Below are 27046 nucleotides of genomic sequence, written 5' to 3' on the forward strand. Positions count from 1 at the left end.
CCCAAATGAGGCATGAAGAACATCTTGGCGGCCATGTCACACTGGCTTTCCAAGTTTCTTTCAGAGAAATGATGAGCTACAGGAACAGCTGGGCACCACAGCACAGCAGAAGCATCAGAGATGTTTCTGCAAATCTTTCAAGGGCACAAATGATGCCTCAGAACACTGACAATAAAACAAACCCTTGACTTCACAAAGTTTTTTCTGGCCATTTTATTTGGCCACATACCATCTCTCCATCCTTGGATTCATCATCGGTTTTGGTCTGTGATTGTCATTGGTTTTGGCCTCTCTGACCCTATTTTCAGTCTCCCTAACTGTGGGGTCTTATCCCCAAATAAGCTGACCAAAGTCCTTGAGGATAGGCATTGAGTTCCACTCATCTTTGCAACCCCCGAGGGTCTGGTATAGAGTCTTCAGGGATTTCTTGTAGAATTGGAAGCCCTGTTGCTAAATATTTCTTTGGAGTATATTTATACATACTTTCCCATTACAAAATGTTCTATAACAAGGATTGTAGAATAATTGTTTTTCCTAGGAACAATTACACTTCAAAGGAGCACAGCTATTCCATTGGTTGTGTGTAGTGTCAAGGAAGAAAAACATGATATAAATCAGCATATCATAGACTAGACAAATAGAACTTCTCTAATAAATCTTGTTTTCAACGCAGCAATTGTGGGCTTTAGAAATGTGCCTCATTTCCTTTATTATTAAAAACAAGTAAAACATTTTTTTAAATGAAAACAAGTAAGGACGTATTTTGACAACATTTTTAGCAAAAGAGAAGATGAAAGTATCAGTGGCTCAGTCGTGTCCGACTCATTGCGAACTGCTCCTCTGTCCACGGGATTTCCCAGGCAAGAATACTAGAGTGGGCTGCCTTTTCCTTCTCCAGGGAACCTTCCTGACTCAGAGATTGAGCCCCCATCTACTGCATTGGCAGGTGGATGCTTTACCACTAGGCCACTAGGGAAGCCCCCAGCATAGGTTCATGGGTTATAAAGACTGTGTACTAAAATGCACAGTTAGTAAACAAAGGACTATTTTTTTTAACTTTTTGTTTTGAATTGGGGTATAACTGATTAACAATCACTGTGATAGCTTCAGGTGAACACTGAGGGATTCAGCCATACATATATTTGTATACTAAGGGCTGTTTTTAATGACACCTATTGTGTTTCCCTGGTGGCTCAGCTGGTAGAGAATCCATCTGCAATGTGGGAGTCCTGGGTTCCATCCCTGGGTTGAGAAGATCCCCTGGAGAAGGGAACAGCTACCCCCTCCAGTATTCTGGCCTGGAGATTTCCAAGGACTGTATATTCCATGGGGTCGCAAAGAATCGGACACGATTGAGCTACTTTCACCTTCACTTTCACTGTAATACTTCCCTGGTGGCTCATTCAGTAAACAATCTGCCTATAATGCAGGAGCGCGGGTGCGTACTAAGTCTGACTCTTTGCAACTCACTGGACTGCAGCCCACCAGGCTCCTGTGTCCATGGGATTCTCCAGGCAAGAATACTTGAGCGAGTTGCTGGGCCCCTCTCCAGGGGATCCTCTCAATCCAGGGATCGAACCAGTGTCACTGGCAGGCGGTTCTTTACCACTAGTGCCACCTGGGAAGTCCGTAATGCAGGAGATCTAGGTTTAATCCCTGGGTCAGGGAGATACCCTGGAGAAGGGAACGGCAACCCACTCCAGCATTCTTGCTGGAGAATTCCGCAGACAGAGAAGCCTGGTGGGCTACAGTCGGTGGGGTTGCAAAGAGTCGGACACAACTGAGCCATTAAAACACGTTGTAATACACAAAGACCTTATTAACACTTCAGTTCAGTTCAGTTCAGTCTCTCAGTCATGTCTGACTCTTTGCGACTCCATGAATCACAGCACACCAGGCCTCCCTGTCCATCACCAACTCCTGCAGTTCACTCAGACTCACGTCCACCGAGTCAGTAATGCCATCCAACCATCTTATCCTCTGTTGTCCCCTTCTCCTCCTGCCCCCAATCCCTCCCAGCATCAGAGTCTTTTCCAATGAGTCAACTCTTCACCTGAGGTGGCCAAAGTACTGGAGTTTCAGCCTTAGCATCATTCCTTCCAAAGAAATCCCAGGGCTGATCTCCTTTAGAATGGACTGGTTGGATCTCCTTGCAGTCCAGGGGACTCTCAAGAGTCTTCTCCAACACCACAGTTCAAAAGCATCAATTCTTCGGCACTCAGCTTTCTTCACAGTCCAACTCTTACATCCATACATGACCACTGGAAAAACCATAGCCTTGACTAGATGAACCTTTGTTGGCAAAGTAATGTCTCTGCTTTTGAATATGCAATCTAGGTTGGTCATAACTTTTCTTCCAAGGAGTAAGCATCTTTTAATTTCATGGCTGCAGTCACCATCTGCAGTCATTTTGGAGCCCAAAAATAAAGTCTGACACTGTTTCCACTGTTAACACTTAGGGGGTTAATATTGCTGATCTACATCCATTGTGAACTACTGAGCAAAGATGAGTCCATCTGTCCCTGACCTCAGAGAGTTCCTTGGGATGCTGTCTGAAAAATACAGTATTAAGGGGGAAAAAGTCAAAATAATTCAGGCCTGAAATCAGAAAGCCACTGCTTCTGGGACAACTACAGGATAATATTAGAGCATTCTTTTTCTTTCATAACCAAGATGAGAAGCTGTAACAAACAATGCCAGATAACAATTTCCTTTATCTCCATCTTCAAATACCCTTTGATAGTATGTTATCTATCATCTATTTATAAAGCCAAGATCCATTAATCATTTCAAATGGAAAATTAATTACTTTTGGATCAGAAGAAAAATCAGAAGTTCCTTTGAAAATATTGAGAATTTCTACTGTATATTTTTCATTATCAAAGAAAATTCTTTCAAAAGTTCAATCCTTTCCAATATTTAAATCCATCTTTTAAAAATTGCTATACTTCTATTACACATTTATTCAGTTATCTTTCTTAACTGTCCAGGAAGACAGTGAAAAGGACCTTTTCTGGGCATTTATGTTAAAGCTAACATCAATGTAATGTGTCTTCTAAGAAAAATAGTCTTTTATAATAAAAATAAGGATGGAGGGATCTTCAATGCACTTCTAAATGTCACAGAATAGGAGATATTTAATGTGATACTTTGTCTATAAGGGAAAATACAGAATTCGGTCAACTATTTTTAGGTTTTAAAATAATTTTTGCTTTAGTGTTCCACCAGTTTGTAGGTCTAGCCACCATCTGTTTACCAGTTTTCCTTTAATTTACGTTATAGTTTTAACTCAAATTATATTTTCAAAAAGTCAGGCCAATTTTAGAGCTGCAATCTCTCCTAGTTAGACTAAATGACCTAATTGACAGAGAAAATGTATTATAATGGCATTATACCAAAGCTAATCTTGGGAGGGAAAGTTTCAAAAACCAATAACAGTCTAAATTAGAAACTAAAAACATTAGCCCCAAGTAATAATCACAAACTAGATCTACACAGGCAGCTGGTATTTGTCTTCAGTCAAGAGAAAGTTGACCATTTTATTGTAATTTTACCTATATTACTGCTTAATTTATATGGATATCTATATATTTAAGGGTCTCCTCTCTGTTTAAAGCTAACTGGTAAGTTTTAGGGAAATATCTCAGTAAATTTCCATATAGTTGATTTCCAAAAGAAAGGGACACAATAACATGTATATTTTCCCCCTGGTTAATACAGCAGTAAGAACATAAGGAAGCACTGTTTTAAACAAGAGGTGATTTGTTAGGACTAGTAACTTGCTACAATTTATGAAACAGAGAGGGTTTTCTTTTCAAATTGAAAAAATAAATATATAAAAAGGCAATAAAACTGTAAAAAAGAAAAGTGAAGTCGCTCAGTCATGTCCGACTCTTTGCGACCCCATGGACTGTAGCCTACCAGGCTCCTCTGTCCATGGGATTTTCCAGGCAATAGTCCTGGAGTGGATTGCCATTTCCTTCTCCAGGGGATCTTCCCAACCCAGGGATCGAACTCAGGTCTCCCGCATTGTAGACAGGCACTTTACTGTCTGAGCCACCAGGGAAGTCAAGGAGGAGACTGAATAACTAAGTTGGAGGGGGAATAAACCCAAGCAGGTGAAGACATCAATCAATTCCAGACACTATTTACTCTACAATTCTAGGTACTGAAGGCTGGGGAAGGAAGGTTTCTCTGTGAAACCATAAACAAAAACTTACATGATCTAGTAACACCATAGCTACTTCTATTCAGTCTCCATTTTAAGACTTTTCTAGTATAATTCCTTTGGGAGCAGGTCTTTACTTAATTTTTATTCCACAGGTTTTATTCTCTGTCAACATAAATTAATTTTTTTTAATTACAAAACATTGATCCAAGAACATAGTCATTTAATGAATTTTAAATCTTTTAATTATATTGGCTTTTTCGCAATGACCTTTTAAAAATTATTTTAGATCTTGCTTAAGGCAAGTCATTTTTTCAAAACTAACACAGGATTGACTCCTGTCCCTAAATGATTTCACAAGAAGCATCAGGCATACAGCTAACAACTGAGTGGAGGTTAAGCTTTTTTGTTTGTTATGTTTGGCTACTGCTAACCCTGTGATTCTAGACATATTAGAATAAACACATATAAATCAAATAATGCTTTTCTTTGTCACCTCAAATTTAAATCTATTTCCAAGCAACACTAGCTGAGATTCTAGGAACTACTCAGCCACTGGCTCAAGTTCTTACCTCATGGAACAAATGTCTACACAGGCTTGAAAGCAGTCTTGCTCAACTCCATGTCTGGTAATAACCACAAAAGGCTTCTGATTGTCCAAAAACTACATGAAAGGGGAAACATCCCCAAATCAAAAATCTTTAAACAAAAGGAGAAAGAGTGAACATCGGCAAACACTAACTTTGAAGTACCATGTATATCAACATTATTAAGACAAATCTTTCAAAGTAGCCCATCAACCTCACACTGCTGTCTCCCACTCTTGAGGCTTGAGCCTGGCCCCTGCTGCAGAGAGACCTCACTTGCCCTTACTCCCACATTCATCTTCTCAAATTGTTCACAAACATCACTCTCCTCCAGACTTGATGATCACATAAGGGGTGGGACCACTGGTCTCATTCATCTTTGCATCTACTATAGCATTTACAACAGTGCTTTATTCACAATTTAAATAACTTTCTGTTGCTTAGAAGAGTAAAAAGAAAATGCTAAATTACGTTTCTCGTAATAATTCATTTTGTGAACTGTTCATCAATTGCTGATGCACTTTGGTAAACACTCCCCTAATAGTTTTGAAGTAACTTAGAATACACCCCTAATAGTGTGTGTGTGTGTGTGTGTATGTGTGTGTGTGCGCGCGCGTGTGTTAGTCACTTAGTCGTATCTGACTCTTTGTGATCACATGGACTGTAGCCCACCAGGCTCCTCCATCCATGGGATTTTCCACGCAAGAATAATGGAGTGGGTTGCCATTTCCTTCTTTAGCAATAGGAAAAAGATCTGAACAAAAGTATGAACCACAAAAATAAAGTCAGAAAGCAAATAACATAAAACTTGGTTTTTAGTACTTGGTATTCTCTATAGGTATAAAACCCAAAGATTGTTAAAATGCAGCCTTTATTAAAGGAGTACCTCAGTACTGTTTATTATAGTTTGGGAGGGTTTGGGGCGGGGGAGGACAAGAAGGAAAACAAGCTAAGCTCACACGTTACAGTGTAAAAGCTTCACCCCAAGAGACAGATCTCAAACATACATCTGTTTTGTACCATTCTACACTAAGGTCTGATGTTAACTACCGAATCAGACTTTTTAAGGAGGAAATTTTGAAAATTTACTTAGGAATCTATCATGAGTTTTGCATACCCCTCCAGCACATTTCTGCTCTACCCTTACTTTTTAAAATCATATATATAATAACAACTATTGGAAAACTGGAATGGTGTTTACTGATCTGAATCTATAAGAGAGTTTTCTTTAAAAAAAAAAAAGGTCAAGAATTAATGCGTAACCATTTCATTCAACTAAAGCTGAAGCTCCAGTACTTTGGCCACCTCATGCGAAGACTTGACTCATTGGAAAAGACTCTGATGATGGGAGGGATTGGGGACAGGAGAAGAAGGGGATGACTGAGTATGAGATGGTTGGATGGCATCACGGACTCGATGGACGTGAGTCTGAGTGGACTCCGGGAGATGGTGATGGACAGGGAGGCCTGGGGTGCTGCGATTCATGGGGTCGCAAAGAGTCGGACATGACTGAGCGACTGAACTGAACTGAACTGAAAGAACACTAATATTCTTAGACGCTAAGTCACTCTGTGTATAGAATCAAAGACTGAACAGCACAGAAACAAAAACATAATAGGCAAATGAGAAACAATTGTATTCCAGAGTAGTTTTGGAGACACAGTTCCCTGAATGAGTTCATTGGTTCACTCTGAAACGGAATCATACAGCACATGAGGCAGTATTACAACGTCTTTGCCTTCTTGGAACAGAGCCTGTCACAAACATACACAGGGCAGATGGAGAGAGAAGTAAATAGGAGAACACAAGTTGTCACTGAGACCCTTTTCATCACACATTTCCTATGGCTCCCATATTTCCAACCATTACAGCTTTGGTGTTTAGTTGCTAACTTTAAGAAAAATAATGATGATTGGTGCCCTACTAGCTAAAAACCAAAGCATCCTAAAGATAAGAATACATTAACTGTGGAAACTACCACTGCTGAATCACCTATCATCAAATCTCCCATACTACACGTCCAGATTACCGTTACGTGGAGTCAAAGTGGTGACAATCCTAGCTTTGTGTGAGAAAGTTTTGGGTTTTCATTCTTAAGCATCAATGAGAAAGCAAAACTACCACACCATGCCTTCATGTCATAAAATCACCCACTAGAAAAAGGAACTCAAGGAAGCTTAAGGAGGCTGAAGTCTTTTTCCTGCAAATAAAAAGTGGGACACAGAAAGGATTTGTACCTGAAGAGTCCCACAAGATCTCACTCTGTTTCATTTCCACCCCGATTCTCAGAGCTTTGGGGAGAACTGGCAGAAAGAAAAGGGTAAAGTCATATTCTGAGGGGTTTACACAATTTGCTTGCCAATGGAAAGACCAAGAGGAGGCCAGATATCTTCTCCTGTGAGAAGTCCGAAATTACAACTGACCGCTGAACAACCTTCAACAGGAGAATGTTGGATCCCACCAAAAAAAGATACCCCACATCCAAGGGCATAGGAGAAACCCCAGAAAGACGGTAGAAGGGGCAAAATTGTGCTTAAAATCAAACACCATACTTGCCAGAGACGCTCGGAGGGCTCAAACAAAACCTTGTACGCACAGGAGACCCGACAGAGACTGAGCCAGACCTGCCTTTGAGTGCTTGAGTGTCTCTTGTGGAGGTATGGGTCAGCAGTGGCCTGCCGCAGGGGCAGGGACTCTGGGTGTAGCAGTCCTGGGTGTGGCATGAGCCCTTGTGGAAGAGGTCGCCATTAATCCCACCATAGAGCTACCGAGCAGATGACCCAACCAACTGCAGAACAATTATACCAAACAAATTCTTGCACTGTTAAGAAAGTTCTAGGACCCACAACAGATTTCCCAACCTGGGGGTCTGGCAAAGGGACTGAGAACCTCCAGGGAATTTGACTTTGGAGGCCAGTGGGATTTGATTACAGAACTTCTACAGGACTGGGGAAACAGACTCTTGGAGGTCACAAACAAAACCTTGTGCACGCCAGGACCCAGGAGAAGTGACCCCACAAGAGACTGATCCAGACTTGCCCATGAGTGTCCCAGAGTCTCAGCGGAGGCGTGGGTCCGCAGTGGTCTGCTGCAGGGCCGGAGGCACTGAGTGTGGCAGTGCACACATAGGACCTTTTGAAGGAGGTCACCACTATCTTCATTACCTCCACCATACTTCGGTCTCTGGTCAAACAGCAGGGAGGGAATACAGCCCCACTCATCAACAGAAAATTGGATTAAAGATTTACTGAGCATGGCCCTGCCCATCAGAACAAGACCCAGCTTCCCCCTCAGTCAGTCTCTCCCATCAGGAAGCTTCCATTAGCCTCTTATCCTGATCCCTCAGAGGGCAGGCATAATGAAAACCACAAGCACAGAAAACTCATCAAAGTGAATACATGGACCACAGCATTGCCTAATTCAATGAAACTATGAGCCACGCAGTGTAGGGGCCACCCAAGATAGACAGATCATGGCGGAGAGTTCTGACAAAATGTGGTCCACTGGAGAAAGGAATGGCAAACCACTGCAGTATTCTTGCCTTGAGAACCCCATGAACAGTATGAACAGGCAAAAAGAGATGACACTAAAATATGAACACCCCAGACTGGTAGGTACCCAATATGCTACTGGACAAGAGTGGAGAAATAACATCAGAAAGAATGAAGAGATGGAGCCAAAGCAAAAACAATGCCTAGTTGTGGATGTGACTGGTGATGGAAGTAAAACCCAATGCTGTAAAGAACAATATTGCATAGGAACCTAGAATGTTAGGTCCGTCAAACAGGAGATGGCAAGAGTGAACATCAACATTTTAGGAATCGGTGAACTAAAATGGACTGGAATGGGTGAATTTAACTCAGATGACCATTATATCTACTACTGCGGGCAGGAATCCCTCAGAAGAAATGGAGTAGCCATCATAGTCAACAAAAGAGTCCGAAATGCAGTACTTGGGTGCAATCTTAAAAATGACAGACTGATCTCTGTTTGTTTCCAAGGCAAACCATTCAGTGTCACAGTAATCCAAGTCTATGCCCCAACCAGGAATGCTGAAGAAGCTGAAGTTGAACGGTTCTATGAAGACCTACAAGACCTTCTAGAACTAACATCCAAAAAAGATGTCCTCTTTGTTATAGGGGACTGAAATGCAAAAGTAGGAAGTCAAGAGCTACCTGGAGTAACAGGCAAATTTGGCCTTGGAGTACAAAACGAAGTAGGTCAAAGACTAACAGAGTTTTGCCAAGAGAATGCACTGGTCATAGTAAACACCCTCTTCCAACAACACAGGAGGACTCTACACATGGACATCACCAGATGGTCAATACTGAAATCAGATTGATTATAGTCTTTGCAGCCAAAGATGGAGAAGCTCTATACAGTCAGCAGAAACAAGACCGGGAGCTGACTGTGGCTCAGATCATGAACTACTTACTGTGAAATTCAGACTTAAATTGAAGAAAGTGGGGGAAATCACCATACGATTCAGGTATGACCTAAATCAAATGTATAATCTTATGATTATACAGAGGAGGTGACTAATAGATTCAAGGGGTTAGATCTGACAGACAGAGTGCCTGAAGAACTATGGACGGAGGTTCCTGACACTGTACAGGAGGCAGGGATCAAGACCATCCCCAAGAAAAAGAAATGCAAAAAGACAGAATGATTGTCTAAGGAGGCCTTACAAACAGCTGAGAAAAGAAGAGAAGCGAAAAGCAAAGGAGAAATGGAAAGATATAGCCATTTGAATGCAGAGTTCAAAAGAAGAGCAAGGAGAGATAAGAAAGCCTTCCTTAGTGTTCGATGCAGAGAAATAGAGGAAAACAATAGAATGGGAAAGACCAGAGATCTCTTCAAGAAAATTAGTGATAACAAGGGAACATTTCATGCAAAGATGAGCACAATAAAGGGCAGAAATGGTATAGACCTCACAGAAGTAGAAGATATTAAGAAGAGGTGGCAAGAATACACAGAAGAACTGTACAAAAAGATCTTCACAACCCAGATAACCACGATACTGTGATCACTCACTTAGAGCCAGGCATCCTGGAATACAAAATCATTGGGCCTTAGGAAGCATCACTATGAACAAAGCTAGTGGAGGCGACGGAATTCCAGTTGAGCTATTTCAAATCCTAAAAGATGATGCTGTGAAAGTGCTGCACTCAATATGCCAGCAAATTTGGAAAACTCAGCAGTGGCCATAGGACTGGAAAACGGCAGTTTTCACTCCAATCCCAAAGAAAGGCAATGCCAAAGAATGTTCAAACTACCACACAATTGCACTCATCTCATGCACTAGCAAAATAATGCTCAAAATTCTCCAAGCCAGACTTCAACAGTACGTGAACTGTGAAATTCCAGATGTTCAAGCTGGATTTAGAAAAGGCAGAGGAACCAGAAGTCAAACTGCCAACATCCTTTGGATCATTGAAAAAGTGAGAGAGTTCCAGAAAAATATCTACTTCAGCTTTATTGACTACGCCAAAGCCTCTGACTGTGTGGATCACAACAAACGGTGGAAATTTCATAAAGAGATGGGAATACGAGACCACCTGACCTGCCTCCTGAGAAATCTGTATGCAGGCCAAGAAGCAAGTTAGAACTGGACATGGAACAGCAAACTGGTTCCAAATCAGGAAATGAGTATATCAAGGTTGTATATTGTCATCCTTCTTATTTAAATTATATGCAGAGTATATCATGCAAAATGCCAGGCTGGATGAACCACAAGCTGGAATCAAGATTGCTGGGAGAAATATCAATGACCTCAGATGTGCAGATGACACCACCCTTATGGCAGAAAGCAAAGAGGAACTAAAAAGTCTCTTGATGAAAGTGACAGAGGAGAGCAAAAATGTTGGCTTAAAACTCAACATTCAGAAAACTAAGATCATGGCATCTGGTCCCATCACTTCATGGGAAATAGACGGGGAAACAACGGAAACAGTGAAAGACTTCATTTGTGGGGGCGGGGGGGGGAGGGGCTTGAAAATCACTGTAGATGGTGACTACAGCCATGAAATTAAAAGACACTTGCTTCTTGGAAGAAAAGTTATGACCAACCTAGACAGCATATTAAAAAGCAGAGATATTACTTTGCCAACAAAGGTACATCTAATCAAAGCTATGGTTTTTCCAGTAGTCATGTATGGATGTGAGGGCTGGACCATAAAGAAAGCTGAGAGCCAAAGAATAGATGCCTTTGAACTGTGGTGTTGGAGAAGACTCTTGAGAGTCCCTTGGACTGAAAGGAGACCAAATCAGTCAATCCTAAAGGAAATCAGTTCTGAGTATTCATTGGAAGGACTGATGCTGAAGCTGAAACTCCAATACTTTGGCCACCTGATGCAAAGAAATGACTCATTGAAAAAGACCCTGATGCTGGAAAAGATTGAAGGCAGGAGGAGAAGGGGATGACAGAGGATGAGATGGTTGGATGGCACCACCGACTCAATGGACATGAGTTTAAGCAAGCTCTGGGAGTTGGTGATGGACAGCGAAGCCTGGCATGCTGCAGTCCATGGGGTCGCAAAGAGTCAGACATGAGTGACTGAACGGAACTGAGAAAAAGGATCAAGACTACAACAGACATCAAGTCCCTATTCATAGTTTGTGAATATCAAAAATATTACAGCAGTAATTTTCTCAAACTTAGCATTTTGTGTGCCTTTGCATGTGTGTGGATGCATGCTCAGGAACAGGAATGCACATATAAATGCATAAACATAGAGGAAAACAATGCAAAGAGGCATAAGACATTTACTCATATTATAATGTCCATTATCAAAGGTCATGGATGAAAAAGAGCAGATATGCATACATCTTTATATCATTTCACCATTTCATCATGTACCATCACATGGAGTAAAGAACACATATAACAAATGTTGGTGAGCATGTGGAGAATTGAAAACCCTCCTACACTGTGGGAATGTAAACTGGTGCAACCACTGTGTCTAACAGCATGGAGGCTTCTCAAAAAACTAAAAATAGAAGTACCATATGATCCAGCAATTCCACTCTTGCACATATATCCATAAAAAACAAAAATACTATTTCAAAAATAGTTCATAGAAGCCAAGGTATAAGAGCAACCTAAGTGTCAATCAACAGATGAATGGATAAAGATTAAGTACATATATGCAGTAGAATATTAAAACAGAATGAAATATTGCCATTTGCAGTAACATGGATGAAATTGATGGTATTATTCTAAGTGAAATAAATCAGACAGAGAAAGATAAATATGTATGATATCACTTATATGTGGAATAAAAAAAAAACACAATAAACTAGTGGCTAGATCTAAAAACAAGCAAACTCAGAGATATAGAGAACAAACCAGTAGTTACCAGTGGGGAGAGGCAGGAGAGGAGGGGCAAAATAGGGGTAAGAGATTAAGAAGTACAAACTACTACGCATAAATAAAACAAGCTACAGGATATATTGTACAGCAATGGGAATATAGCCAACATTTTATAATAACTATAAATGGAATATAACCTTTAAAAACTGCAAATCACTATACTGCATTCCTATAATCTATATAATGCTGTGCTGCGCTAAGTCGCCTCAGTCATGTTGGACTTTTTGTGACCCTATGGACTGGAGCCCACCAGGCTCCTCTGTCCACGACATTCTCCAGGCAAGAGTACTGGAGTGGGTTCCCATGCCCTCCTCCCAGGGTATCTTTCACACTCAGGGATCAAACCCACGCCTCTTATGTCTCCTGTACTTGTTGGCAGATTCTTTACCACTAGTGCCACCTAGTAAGCTAGAGCCACTAGCTTCCCTATAAATTAGGAAGCCAATTTATATAATACTAATTATCAATTAGGGCTTCCCTCGTGGTTCAGATAGTAAAGAATCCTCCTGCAACGCGGGAGACCTGGATTTGATTCCAGACAGCTGAAATAAAGATGCGTCCTCTTCAAATGCCAGCTCTCCACTGGCAGGTTCCCTTTTGTTACTGGCTATAAATGTCTTTTTTTTTTTTTTCACCTTTTGACCAATGAAGAATTGGTTCCATTTCACTGTGCCCAAGAATTTAGTCTGGTTTCTACAAAAACTGTACATAAGACATAAAATCTAATCATTCTTATTCTGTTCAATGGCCAATGCTCATTTTCTAATACCATTTTTCATCTTAATAAAACATATATAGAATACATCAGAAACTATAACAGTGCAAAATTAAAGCAAACTAAAATGTTTGAGGACAATAAAATTTTGATACATATTCTTAAGTATTACTTTTGTTTAAATTATCTGTCTGGTGATAAAAATTCAGTTATTGAAACTGAGATATTTTATGACTTTTCCAGGAGGGCTCACTAACCATAAGTATGACATTCATGGTTGTAAAATGTAATTAATAGTAATCTAAGAGTATTCTGAGCAACCTAAAATATTAAGAGGAACTCTATGATAACTAGAAAGGACAATCTCAAGAGAAAATTACCATACTAAAGAAGAAACTGAGATTATCATACTAAGCGAAGTAAGTCAGAAAGAGAAAGACAAATACCACATGATAGCATTTATACGTGGAATCTAAAACATGCCACAGCTGAACTTATCTATGAGACAGATTCACGGACATAGAGAACAGACTTGCAGCTGCCAAGGGGAGTAGGGTGGCGAAGGGATGGATTGGGAGCTTGAGATTAGCAGACACAAACTATTATATACAGAATGGATATAAAAGAAGGTCTTACTGTATCACACAGGGAGCTGTATTCAATATCCTGTGATGAACCATAATGGAAAAGAACATGAAAAAGAATACACACACACACACATATATATAACTGAACCACCCCGCTATACAGCAGAAATGAACACAACATTGTAAATCAATGATACCCAAATAACATAAAAATTTTAAAAAGAAACTAAGAAAGTTCCCCACCCCACCCCTTTTTTTTTTTTTACAAATAAGCCTAAGAGAAAATACAAAATTGATTAGAGGAATTACCAGATTAAAAAAAATTAAATGTCTTTTAAAGTGATCAATAAGTGAACAAATGAGGTGGTCAAGGGACAGATCTCAGAGACAACTCTTTTAAGGTGGAACAATGCAATTCTAAAGCTATACAGCAATTACAGATGCCACACCAGAATTCCACAATCCTGCATCAGGATTCCTACCACCATCCCCTGATTACTTCATTCATTAGGTAAAAATCTTAAAAGCCAGATTGAGTGGGAGGCCCTACTTAAGAAAGGGTACACATTTTCACTATCATGCCATCAACACTGCCTTTAAAACTCCAATGTGAAAATAATTCATCACTCTGTTAATCAAACATCAATAAATCAAGTTATCAATGTTTATGGGAATTGGTTATTTAAAGAAATCCTACATAGCAATTTACGGTGACCTTGAATATCTTTCTATAAAATGAATAGTCTCCATTGTAGAGGGAACATCAGTGATTGAAAGATAAAAATCAGGCCAAGCAAGAAATCTGTGTTCTCATCTCAACTCTATCACTGAAGCTGCTGAGTGATCTCCAGCATGAAATTTAACTCTCAGACAAAATCTATTTTCCTATCTATAAAACTGAGATAAAGACATTCGTCATGACTACTTACCTGGCAGTTGAAAGATTCATATGACATGACTTATAAAAAGGTGCTTTAAAAATCATATCCAAATATATTAGCTACTACTTTCATTTCTTTCTAGAGTCAAAGCAGATTAAGACAGACTGTCAAAGAGAAATACTCCAATTTTGATGCCTCAGCAACTACTAAATTGTTATCCCGTGCCAATGTCTAAAGAAAACATATAAAAGTAGAGCAAATAGATTCAGGGAAACCACACTGCGCAGTAAGAATCTATAAAGTCAGTGAAGTATCATAATAAAAAGAATCAATATCTTTTAACATTTTATATGGGATGTCTAAGTCATCATTACTATTTCTTGTCTATGATATCCTTAGGTTTGGTGATGTTTTCTTTCAAGTAGCATAGCACACAAAGTTAAAAGTTTATAAATGTCTGACCCTACTCTTTAAAGTCAGTCAGTATGGAAATCAACAGCCCAGAGAAGATAAAGGAAACCTCCCCTTCCATAAGGTATCTTATCTCTTATCTTCTGGAAGATATCTTCCATAAGAAGATAGAGCAAACCTCCCTTTCCATCACTGAAAGCAAACCTTACTTCCACCTGATCACAAAAAAGAATCCAGTTGCACAGCTCAGTTAGTAAACCCAAGGTCCTGCCATGGAATAGAACTTCTGGGCTGTGTTTATAAAACAATGATCCAGACTTAACCCAGCACTTTCAGGATCTTCTGGTCTGACCTTGCAAATCCAAGGCTTCAAGGCGAAACAACTGAGGTGCAATGTGCCAGGACTTACATGCGCAGGAGTTTATAGTTCTGTCAGATAATAAAGTCTAGACAATTTTTCTTCAGAAGAAACCCCTGGTAAAATAAAGTTATCAATTTAAATGATCCCCAAATCTGTTTATGGTTAACTGCCCTCAAAATGAAAAAGGAAAATCCCTGGGCCAAACCAGAAAAAATGGTGGGGTTGGGGGGAGGAACCTTAATATACTTGCTATAAAACTGAATGCTGGTGACCTCTCCAAATTCGTATGTTGAAACCTGCTCCTTCAACATGATGGTATCTGGGAAGTGATTAGCCCTCATGAGGCTCTGCCTTCATGTGTGAAGATAACCCGGAGAGGTCCCTTACCCCTTCTGCCTTGGGAGGTTATAGTAAGAAGACAGACACCTATGAGCCAGGAAATGGCAACAATGAATCTGTCACCACCTTGATCTTGGACTTAACAGGGACCAGATTGCAAGAAAAAGGTTTGTTATTTCTAAGCTACCCAGTCTATGAGATTTTTGTTAAAGCATCCTGAGTGCACTAAGACAACTGTGAAATGCAAAGACAACCCCTGAAAAACCAAAGGGTGAGAACCCAGAGAATGGAGTAGTCCTGAAGAACTTGTAATCTATACAATAAACTTTCCCCAAATGGGGCTTTCCTGGCGGCTGAGATAGTAATACCAGAATCTTCCTGCAATAATGCAGGAGACCCAAGTTCAATCCCTGGGTGAGGAAGATCCCCTGGAGAAGGGAATGGCAACCCACTCCAGTATTCTTGCCTGGAGAATCCCATGGACAGAGGAGCCTGGTGGGCTACAGTTCTTGGGGTCACAAAGAGTTGGACACCATGAAGCGACTAACACATCCACTTTCACTTTCATTCTCCCAAAATACCCTTATGGAGAAGGAGGAGAACTAAAATTAGTCTTAGTTCATATTGGCTTCCCTGGTGGCTCAGACGGTAGAGCGTCTGCCTGCAATGCAGGAGACCCGGGTTCGATCCCTGGGTTGGGAAGATCCCCTGGAGAAGGAAATGGCAACCCACTCCAGTACTCTTGCCTGGAGAATCCCATGGACTGAGGAGCCTGGTAGGCTACAGCCCATGGGATCGCAAAGAGTCGGACACGACTGAGCGACCTCAGTTTCAGTTTCATATTGGCTAAAGGTACTTAGTTCAATGTTGGCTAAAGGTACTTCACTCTAAATCTCCAGACAAAGATTGAGCAAAACAATTTATTCATTATTCTATGAGTAAGCACCCTGGTGAAAATAAAATTAGAACAAAGGCATGTGACAGTGGAGAATCTGAGTTTACAGGGAACATTCTCACAGTATCTGTAGTTATATCTTATCACAGATTTACTCTGTAACTGGAAATTACAACATTTTATTATCTGGATGAAGAGATGACAAAAATTACACTTTAAGTTGGAAGACATTCCTTTCTCACTGTGAAACACACATGTCTTTAAAGACTGAACACTTCCTAGTCTGCAAATGGAGTTTAATTTAGTGTGGTTTCATTGCTTCAAAATGAAATAAATGGGATTTTGTGAATTCTAAACTAAAGAAGCCATTTCTCTAATTTGTTCCCTCACCTCACCTAAGCACACACTTCAAATCTCTTTTATTTCTTATGGCTCCATCTTTTTTCCAGGTAGAATCAGAGTCACCACGTGAATTCAGGAAAGAGGTCATTACAAGGGCTTTTCTGATGAAGTGTTGTTGTCTTACACCAGCCTAGTACCCCAGCTCATCAGGAGGCAGATGGAGAAATCACAACTTACCAAATGTTTATCATACACACAGATGGCTGTTTCTGTTTCGAATCTTGCATTCCTTTATGATCCCATTTGATCTGAGTGGATGCGAACACATGCTCCCTCAAGGCATAGCAACCCCATCTCTGTCCACCCACGCCTCCCTTTAATACGGCCAACTGGGTTCCTTCCCTGGGTGTGTTTGCTCAAACTTGCCTTCCCACACTACTCCCCACAATTCTGTTGATGTAACTGAGAAAATCCTTGCTGATTCTCATTCAAAAACAAGGTGTAGCAAAGCCTTGTGGCTTAAAATGGGCTGGACTCAAAGTCAGGTCCTAGGGAACACTGGCAAACACCCACAGCAAGCTTAAGCTGAGCTAATTCTGGGGGTGTTCCAGGCAGAATAAAAGGGAAATGAGGTTGCAATGGGCTTTGAACAGCTTTCCTAAACACTTCTAAACAATCAATTATAAAAGATGGCCTAGAAATTATAACTGATAGAATTTTCTAGTTGATTTGTAGAAGCAAGTAACATGTACCAATTATTATGAGCAATCTGGATGTTGGTTTTATTATGCAATTTTCAGCCTTGAGAACTCTGAGGAAACACATGTCATAAGACTATCAAGCATATGGGCGGTAGGATTATAGGAAGATTTTTGGTACATTTTCTAAATGATCATCATTACTTTAATGCTCAGAGTTAGGCAACAACTGTAAAGATAAAAACAAAAGGCATTTTAAGTTTCATTCTTGTTACCAAAGATCTTTATTAAGGAATTATCTGCATAAAATCCAATTGTCTGCTGATGAGTGGGGCTGTGCTCCCTCCTGGTTAGTTGTTTGGCCTGAGGTGACCCAGTCCAGGAGCCTATAAGCTCTACGGTAGGGCTACTGACGATCTCCAAAAAGGACTTAAGACAACACACGATGCCCAGAACTGCTGCTGGCTGTGCCCCCGGCTCCATGGCAGGCTACTGCCGACCCACGCCTCTGCAGAAGACCCTCAAACACTCACGGGTAGGCCTGGCTCAGTCTCTTGCGGGGTCACTGCTTCTTTCCCCTGGGTCCTGGTGCACACCAGATTTTGTTTGTTCCCTCCAAGAGTCTCTGTTTCCCCCAGTCCTGTGGGAGTTCTGCAATCAAATCCCACATATAATTAGCAGTCAGCAAATCCTTCCCTTGTCATTCAGTGAATTAAAAAAAAAATTTTTTTTAAGAATTTACAGCGTACCTGAATGTGAATTGGTATTAAAGGTTTCAGACTATGTTCCAGGAACAGAATACAGTGGAAAACATAAACTTGTACACATATAAATTCCAAAATAATATGCAAAACATTAAGAAAGCAGTACTGAGAGGAACTATGAAAAGAGAAAGGCAACTTGGTTCAGTCTCAGGGTTAAGAGTGGACTTTTTCGAAGATCTGAATTAGCCTGAAGTGAGCCTACTGCATGAGTAAAATGTCGTCGACTGGAGTGGGAGAGAGAAAGATTCCAGGCAAATATTCTCCGGTAAAAAGTGGCAGAAACCCAATTTAAACTGGCTTAAGCAAATAAAGAGAACTCATTTTCTTTGTTTAACCAGAAAGGGTCAGTGAAGAACTGGCTTTATAGACAGCTGAAACCAGGGATCCTCCATTCTCTTGCCATCCTTGGCTTCCTTCCCTCTTGGCTGCAGGAGCCCCTTCCAGTCCTGTCACAGAAAAGCATGGACTCGCATGTGAAATATCCAGAGAAGAGTTCTATCTGGTCTGGCCCATGCCCAGAGCTAGAGCTGTGGGCAAGATGTAAGTGAGCCATCTGCACAGAAGAGGCTCTCCAGTCTGGGAGCCAGGAGAAACCATGACCGCAAGTTTCACTAAAACCACATGTTCTGAGGCATGGGTTTCTGTAGTGGACTGCAGCCCTGTACAGAGAAAACAATGCCCACAACACAACAGGACTGTCAACAACCACCCAGTGAAATGGAACATCATGGATGAGGCAGAGAAGAGCATTAGGGAAGACAAAGAAGACAGAGGTACCAGCACTCAGTTAGCACTATATGGGAAGCTGAAGTTTAGACTGGGGAGGTGTGGGCATTTACAGCCACTCTCAGATAAAAACGAAAATGGCACAGAGAAAACAATTCAAAAGATGACACTAATATATAAACTGTTTAAGAGGGTAACTGATGCTTTGGAGTTGGATATACTTTCTACCTCCTCATAAACATAGCATATGGTTGGTATTATCATCTTCCATTTATGGACAAGTAAACTGAGATGGGTTATCCGTAAATGGAAAATGATAATACCAACCATATGCTAGGTAAACTGAGATTGTGGAGAAGGAAATGGCAATCCACTCCAGTATTCTTGCCTGGGAAATCCCATGGACAGAGTAGTCTGGCAGGCTACAGTCCCTGGGACAGCAAAGAGTCCACACGACTGAGCGACTAAACAACAACAAAACTGAGATTGAAGACTTAACCTGTAACAGGAGTCCGCAGCCTCTGGGCCACAGACCGGTACCTCCTGTCAGGTCAATGCAGACATTAGATAAGAAGTAAAGTGCAAAATAGAATTTTTAAAGAACTTATAGATTTTGTCCACAATCTGTTCCCACTTCTGTGTTAATATTTTCATCATTGCATGCACACACAGTATGTCATAAAATAAAAACAATCAACTTTCCTTGTTAAGAAATGAAAATGCCAAGATTTTTTCCTCTTTTACAAACATTGAGGTGTATGAGTGTAACATAAAGGCAAAGAACATTCTTTAATCTAGTAAATAAATTAAGAGAGATAGATCTTTCCTAATAGATTTGACTCATTTGTATACCATATATAATACTATCTTACACAGAAGCATACTAAAAGGTAAAAAAGACTCACTGGCAAATTACAAAGCTTCAAACAGATAACTAAAAGATATTTAATATATAAGATTGCAAAACCCTTTAATAATGCAGATTCAATCTAAGAAAGGATATGAGACACTGTACACTTTTTAATCAGTAGAATGAAAAAGTTCAGAGAACTTCACAGACCTATAAACGGTTACTTTCAATACTTGTAATTACATTTACCACATAAAGAGGAGAGAGAAAACATACACAATTACAACCCCTAAAAAAAATAGTCTGATATCACTGATATAATCAAAACCTCTTCAAATACAGACATGATTCCTTTATGTTAACTTCAAAAGAAGATTTCATCAATAAAAACTCTAACAGGGGTTTCTAATTTGGTCTTTACAACCTTTAAATATGAGATTAAAATGTTAAGGCAAGCAATAAACCATATCACAAGGGTATCATGTTGTTTCTATTGCTTACTTTTAAAATATGAGATTAAGTTTCTCAATGCAACAAGTTTAAACTTGCCACAGAAAACAGAGGTAATACCTTATTCCTAATGCTTTGCCTATCCATGCGAAGTTGCCAGGATGATCGTCTACTTGGCTGGCATATCTGACATGTTCATTGAGGCTGAAGCTTCAGCCGGTCTGGTTGGGGCCAAAGACGTATTACATCTGATCAGGGGACTACATGGTAAAGATGAAGAAAGCAGCCAACTCAATTGGAAGGTTTGTTACATACAGGGAGATTAAGCAAATATGTAAATATTTGAGAATATTAACACTTGAGGATAAGGAAAGACAAGGTTCCCACTGATGAAAAAGGGAGTAACAAATTAAAGCGGGGTATAGAATAATCTGCAGTGTTGGCTTGGAATTGGAAGTATTTGTGTGACTACATGGTTTTAATATTAGTAAATATCTTTAATAATGTTAAAAACTCAAAGTTTTTAACAGACAAAAAATATGTAGCCACAGAAATTGTTGTTTAGTCGCTAAGTCATGTCCAACTCTTTGAGATCCCATGGACTGCAGTATGCCAGGCTTCTCCGTCCAAGGGATTTTCCAGGTAAGAATACTGGAATGGGTTGCCATTTCCTTCTCCAAGAGATCTTCCCAACTTAGGGGTTGAACTTGCATCTCCTGCATTGGCAGGAGGATTCTTTACCACTGAGCTACAATGGAAGTCCAGTCACAGAAACAGATGTATATAAATGTATATGCATGTTATGGACAGAATTGCATCTCCCGAAACTTCCTATGTTGACGCCCTGATTTCCAAAGTGATGGTATTTGAAGATATGACCTTTCAGTTCAGTTCAGTCGCTCAGTCATGTCCGACTCTTTTGAGACCCCACGAATCGCAGCACGCCGGGCCTCCCTGTCCATCGCCAACTCCCAGAGTTCACTCAGATTCACGTCCATCGAGTCAGTGATGCCATCCAGCCATCTCATCCTCAGTCATCCCCTTCTCCTCCTGCCCCCAATCCCTCCCAGCATCAGAGTCTTTTCCAATGAGTCAACTCTTCGCATGAGATGGCCAAAGTACTGGAGTTTCAGCTTTAGCATCATTCCTGCCAAAGAAATCCCAGGGCTGATCTCCTTTAGAATGGACTGGTTGGATCTCCTTGCAGTCCAAGGGACTCTCAAGAGTCTTCTCCAACACCACAGTTCAAAAACATCAGTTCTTTGGCACTCAGCCTTCTTCACAGTCCAACTCTCACATCCATACATGACTACTGGAAAAACCATAGCCTTGACTAGACGGACCTTAGTCGGCCAAGTAATGTCTCTGCTTTTGAATATGCTATCTAGGTTGGTCATAACTTTTCTTCCAAGGAGGAAGCGTCTTTTAATTTCATGGCTGCAGTCACCATCTGCAGTGATTTGGGAGCCCCCCAAAATAAAGTCTGACACTGTTTCCACTGTTTCCCCATCTATTTCCCATGAAGGGATGGGACCAGATGCCATGATCTTTGTTTTCTGAATGTTGAGCTTTAAGCCAACTTTTTCACTCTCCACTTTCACTTTCATCAAGAGGCTTTTTAGTTCCTCTTCACTTTCTGCCATAAGGGTGGTGTCATCTGCATATCTGAGGTTACTGAGATTTCTCCCAGCAATCTTGATTCCAGCTTGTGCTTCCTCCAGCCCAGCATTTCTCATGATGTACTCTGCATAGAAGTTAAATAAGCAGGGTGACAATATACAGCCTTGACGTACTCCTTTTCCTATTTGGAACCAGTCTATTGTTCCATGTCCAGTTCTAACTGTTGCTTCCTGACCTGCATACAGATTTCTCAAGAGGCAGGTCAAGTGGTCTGGTATTCCCATCTCTCTCAGAATTTTCCACAGTTTATTGTGATCCACACAGTCAAAGGCTTTGGCATAGTCAATACAGCGGAAATAGATGTTTTTCTGGAACTCTCTTGCTTTTTCCATGAGCCAGCAGATGTTGGCAATTTGATCTCTGGTTCCTCGGCCTTTTCTAAAACCAGCTTGAACATCAGGAAGTTCATAGTTCACGTATTGCTGAAGCCTGGCTTGGAGAATTTTGAGCATTACTTTACTAGCATGTGAGATGAGTGCAATTGGGCAGTAGTTTGAGCATTCTTTGGCATTGCCTTTCTTTGGGATTGGAATGAAAACTGACCTTTTCCAGATATGACCTTTAGTAGGTTGTTAAGTGCCGATGAGGTCATGAGGGTAAAGTCCTCATGATGGGATCTGTGCCCTTAAAAGAAAAGAGAAAACCCTCTCTTGTGCTCCCTCTCTCCTCATCCACCGTGTGAGGATATAACAAACCAGGAAGAGGGCTCTCACCAGACACCAAATCTACCAGCCCCTGGGATCCTGGACTTCCCAGCCTCCAGAACTCTGAGAAACAAATGCTTGTTGTTTAAGTCATCCAGTCAGCGGTATTTTGTCATAATAGCCCAACTTAACTAAGACAACACATACATACATATAATTTATAAGTCTGTAGGCTGAGAGATCCTAGAAGCTAAGATGCCCAGGAGCAATGAGCACACCAAGTGTCCAGGTCTTGATTTCTGAACACCATCCTCCACTACAGGAATCTGGGGCTCCTTGAAGAAATGGCTGATTTTCAGGGTAAATGAGCCTGAAATGTGCTTCCGTATCATTCAAAGAATGATGAGGGCATCGAAAATGAGATAGAAGTCAGTGTGAAGGAGCTGTAATGGTCAAATCTGAGACAAGTTGATCTCCAAAACAATAATGTCAGTAACAGATTATAGCCCCTTGTCCAAAATAGGAATCCATGAATTTCCACTAGTAGAAAAATAGAAAGATAGAAAGATACAGATAGATAGATAGACAGACAGACAAACAGATAGAGTATAGCTCAACTTGATACAGAATGCCAACTAACTCCAGAAGATAGAATAATGGAATTTAAAAAATACCATTTCTCAACCATCATGGTAGTGATGGATTCAGGTGAGAATCATCAATAAAAATTAATTTAATTTTAAAAAAAGAGTTATCAATGAAAGCTAAGGCATAAGAATCTGGAAAGTATCTCCTCAAAAAATTTGTTGTTGTTCAGTTGCTCAGTCATGTCCAACTCTTCGCGACCCCATGGACTGCAGCCCACCAGGCTTCCCTGTTCTTCACCATCTCCCAGAGTTTGCTCAAACTCATGTCCTCACAAAATACTAACAATTAACTGACAAGCACAAATTCTTAACAAAATTCTCTTTCTGGAGAAATCTGGCAGGCACTATCTTGACCAAGTGATAAAAGCTATCATCACCAAATCTACAGCACAAATCAACACCCTGTGTCTCTGGGTAAGGACACACCTTTGTGGTATTCCTTCCAAAAATGCATAAATTGAATCTAATCAGGAGGAAACATCAAGTCCAAATTCAGGGACATCCTACAAAATAACTGGACTCTTCAAAAAGTAACCAATGCTGTGCAAAAATGTCAAGATGAGAAAAGAGAAGAAAAGATTAAGGAACTACTTCAGATTGAAGGAAACTAGAGAGATATTAGATCTGGATCCTGAACCTATGAAGGGTATTATGGAGATCATTGATGAAATGTGAATGAAGTCTGTGGATTAAATGGAAATGATAGATCAATGGTTTTTCCTGAGAGTGATGCTAGTACTTCTGTTATATCAGCATGTCTGTTTTTAGGAAAAACACACAAGTATTAACTGGGTAGGGCAACTTGCTCTCAAATAGTTCAAAAGTCATAAAAAAATGTTAAAATATATAAAGAGAGAATTATAAGGCAAACTTGGCAAAAATTTAATAAGTGGAAAATCTGAGCGAAATAGGAAAGTTCTTTGCAATTTTTTAATGTTCCCATAAGTTTGAAATTATTTCAGAACAAACAAAAAACTTTTTTAAAATAGTTTTTAAAAGTTCTACTTCACTTGGCTGAAGTACACACATTCCTTAAGTCCACAGGAATATTACTCCCTTCAAGCAAACTCCTTGAAGTTATACTCTCATTAGAGTCAATAAAAAATGTGGAGTTATTTCTAACTCTTCCACAAAACAGCAATATGCAACTTTTCAGACTTGATGCACTAAAAAGTAACTGGTGTCTTTAAAAGTTCTCCAGTGGATAACAGAAGCCCAGAAAATAGCTAATTCACCAGTAGCAGCTAACTCCTCTACAAACCAAGCAGGCTGTCATGGATCCTGACCTAATCACAGATAAATCGCTATTATTCCCTGTAAACTATTGGAAGATACTGTAACTTTGGTTGCAGGCAGAAGTCTGCCTAAAGAGTCTCTACTGGTGCTACAAATCATTTATAAACCTGATTTTTAAAATCATTTCTAAATAATTTTAGAGAAAATATATCTTCAGTTTTTGCAATTTGTGGGAAATGGTGTTAGCCTAGAAGATACTCAAAAAAGCTAAACTAATATGCAAAAGGCTTCCCCAGTGGCTCAGTGGTAAAGAATCCACCTGCAATGCAGAAGACCCAGGGGACGTGGGTTCAATCCCTGGTTCGGGAAGATCCCTTGAAGAATGAAATGGCAGCCCACTTCAGTATTCTTGCCTGGAAAATCCCATGGACAGAGGAGCCGGGTGGGCTACAGCCCATAGGGTTGCAAAGAGTCAGACACAGCTGAACACAGCATAGCAAGGCAAAAAGAAAATCGGTAGACTTTCCCATCACATTCCAATTTACCATCATAAACTTTTTGTCACTCTGCTTTATCCAATAGTTAAAATGATGGTGAACTGCTCTTTCAAAAGATAACTTCCACCTTCTGAATTTTCATAGTCAGACTTTTCTCTTGAAGTTGTATATATTCTGTTCATTAAAATTTCCTGGGAACTACTGGAAACTTACATCTAATAAAGAATAAAGCAGATAAGCACCTCTATTAATTTGACCATTAAAGAAAAACACATTCCAATTTCTTTGAGCAATGCTGACACTCTGTTTTCTCTAGAAACATGTCTTTGAATATTAGCTGCTCCTAAAATACCCACCTTAAGAAAGCCTAGTCACTTGTCACTGCCTAAAGGTGGGGAAATGAAAGTGCCCCACCCCAGTATATAAAATGGGGCAAACCCAACAACATCCTCCCTGGCACCTAACGTTTTAGGAAGCACAGCCATCAAACCTGTAACTGAATTCTATAACAATGGTAGATCTAAAAGCACATGGAAAGCCACAGAACTCAATATCCAAGTTATAATCAGTAAAATATTCCAGAACATTTTTCAATGTTATGATTTTCATCCAAAAGCATGCAAGTCTCTTCACTTACTCTTTGTAGCAGTTTAATACTGACTTCATCTACTACAGATAAACAGTGGCTAATCCAATTCCCTTAGATTCATATTTTAGAAAATGTAGAAATAGTTTCCCACAGTTATGTGCCTATCTAGTAAAGAAGAGCATAGGATGAGATAAAAATATTTATGGTTTGAGGTAATTTAGGTGGAGAGCTACATTTTTTAGTACCAAATATTTAACATGCTGTAGCATTCTATGCACCATACATTTTGAGAGCAAAGAGTTTAGCTTCTGCCACTATAGATGAGCTAAAGCAACATAACAATCAATGCTTCTCTTTGAACATTCTATAAATATATTTCCCAAAGAGAAAATCTCTAGAAAAATTGTCTTGTTCCTCACCCAAGAGCTAATTCCAGTTTCTTGATGGAAACTTCAAGTGAAATTTGCCATCTTCATGCTAAATTTACACATAAATTTTAGCTCTTAGAGTATCTTATGCTGATTGTATTCATTTAAGGCGAAGTATTGTGATAAAAATTTATGTTTTTTACTTTTAACAGTTCATATTTAATATGGTGTCATCAGCCTGAATATGCTACTTGGAACTCTGAAAACCAATAAGCTTGATTGTTCCAATAAACAAATTATACTACTTACTCACTCAAAGATAATATATATACAAAATAATAAGGTTGCCTAACATGGAGAATGTTTAACAGAAATTATAAACCGCTGACTATATCTAAATCTCAGCATAAAGACTTCACATGTGGTTGCTTAGAATCCACCTCTGAATCTAGTCTTCTTTCTGTCAATTACTATTTCTGCTTTATTGCCTGTTTAGGAAAACTAGGTTTTAAGAGAATTTAACCAGTGATAGACAGAATAATGCCTCTTCTCAAAGATGTTCATGTTGTAATCCTCATTAATTTACAAAGCAAAAGGGACTTTGCAGGTGTGATTAAATTAAGGATCTTGAGATAGATTATCCCGGATTATCCCAGTGAGACTAATGTAATCACAAGGGTCCTTATAAGGGAAGGAGACAGGCAAGGGAGTCAAAGAGACAGAAGGGTGGAAACAGATGTGGAAATGACGCAATGGCTGGAAGGGAGCCACAAGCCAAGGAATGCAGGCGGCCTCCAGAAGCTGGAAAAGGCAAGGGACAGATACTTCCTTCCAGATTCTTCTACCTCCAGAAGGAAAGCAGCCCTGTCAACACTTTCGTCTCTTAGACCTATTTCAGACTTCTGACTTCCAGAAGTATAATTCAATAAATTTGTGCTGTTTTAAGCCTCTAAGTTTTCATTAATTGGTAACAATAGCAATAGGAAACAGAATCATTTTTTTAAATTACCTACAAATGGTTAGTATGAAATAAACTTGTATGTATACAACATTCAAAACTACTTAGAAAATAATATGCTAAATGTTCAGATTAATGTCTGATTTTATGAGGAATTCTGAGGACAGTTCACTATCTTTAGACAAGCATTTTTTTGATCCGCTACTTGCCAAACTCTGGTATTTAGAAGATGTACAATATAAATATATCAAGGCAGAAATTCTCACCTTCAAGTACTTCCA

The 27046-nt window shown here is 39.8% G+C and overlaps 1 protein-coding gene and 1 non-coding gene across 4 annotated transcripts in view; one reads left to right on the forward strand and one right to left on the reverse strand.

The window, feature by feature from the left end:
* TBC1D4 (TBC1 domain family member 4) overlaps window positions 1-27046 on the reverse strand; it is a 214247-nt gene that overhangs the window by 144990 nt on the left and 42211 nt on the right. The window contains exon 1 of one of the 3 annotated variants that reach the window (XM_042254947.2): window positions 1-27046. This exon is cut by the window's right edge and continues 40632 nt beyond it. The exons of the other annotated variants lie outside the window; for them this stretch is intronic. The gene's annotated coding sequence lies outside the window, so the exon portion shown is untranslated. 3 annotated transcript variants of the gene reach the window in all.
* TRNAC-GCA (transfer RNA cysteine (anticodon GCA)) lies at window positions 16052-16123 on the forward strand. Its single transcript has one exon. It is a non-coding gene; the product is annotated as a tRNA-Cys (tRNA).

Source organism: Ovis aries, chromosome 10 (genome assembly GCF_016772045.2).
Source record: "Ovis aries strain OAR_USU_Benz2616 breed Rambouillet chromosome 10, ARS-UI_Ramb_v3.0, whole genome shotgun sequence".
Classification (NCBI taxonomy): domain Eukaryota; kingdom Metazoa; phylum Chordata; class Mammalia; order Artiodactyla; family Bovidae; genus Ovis; species Ovis aries.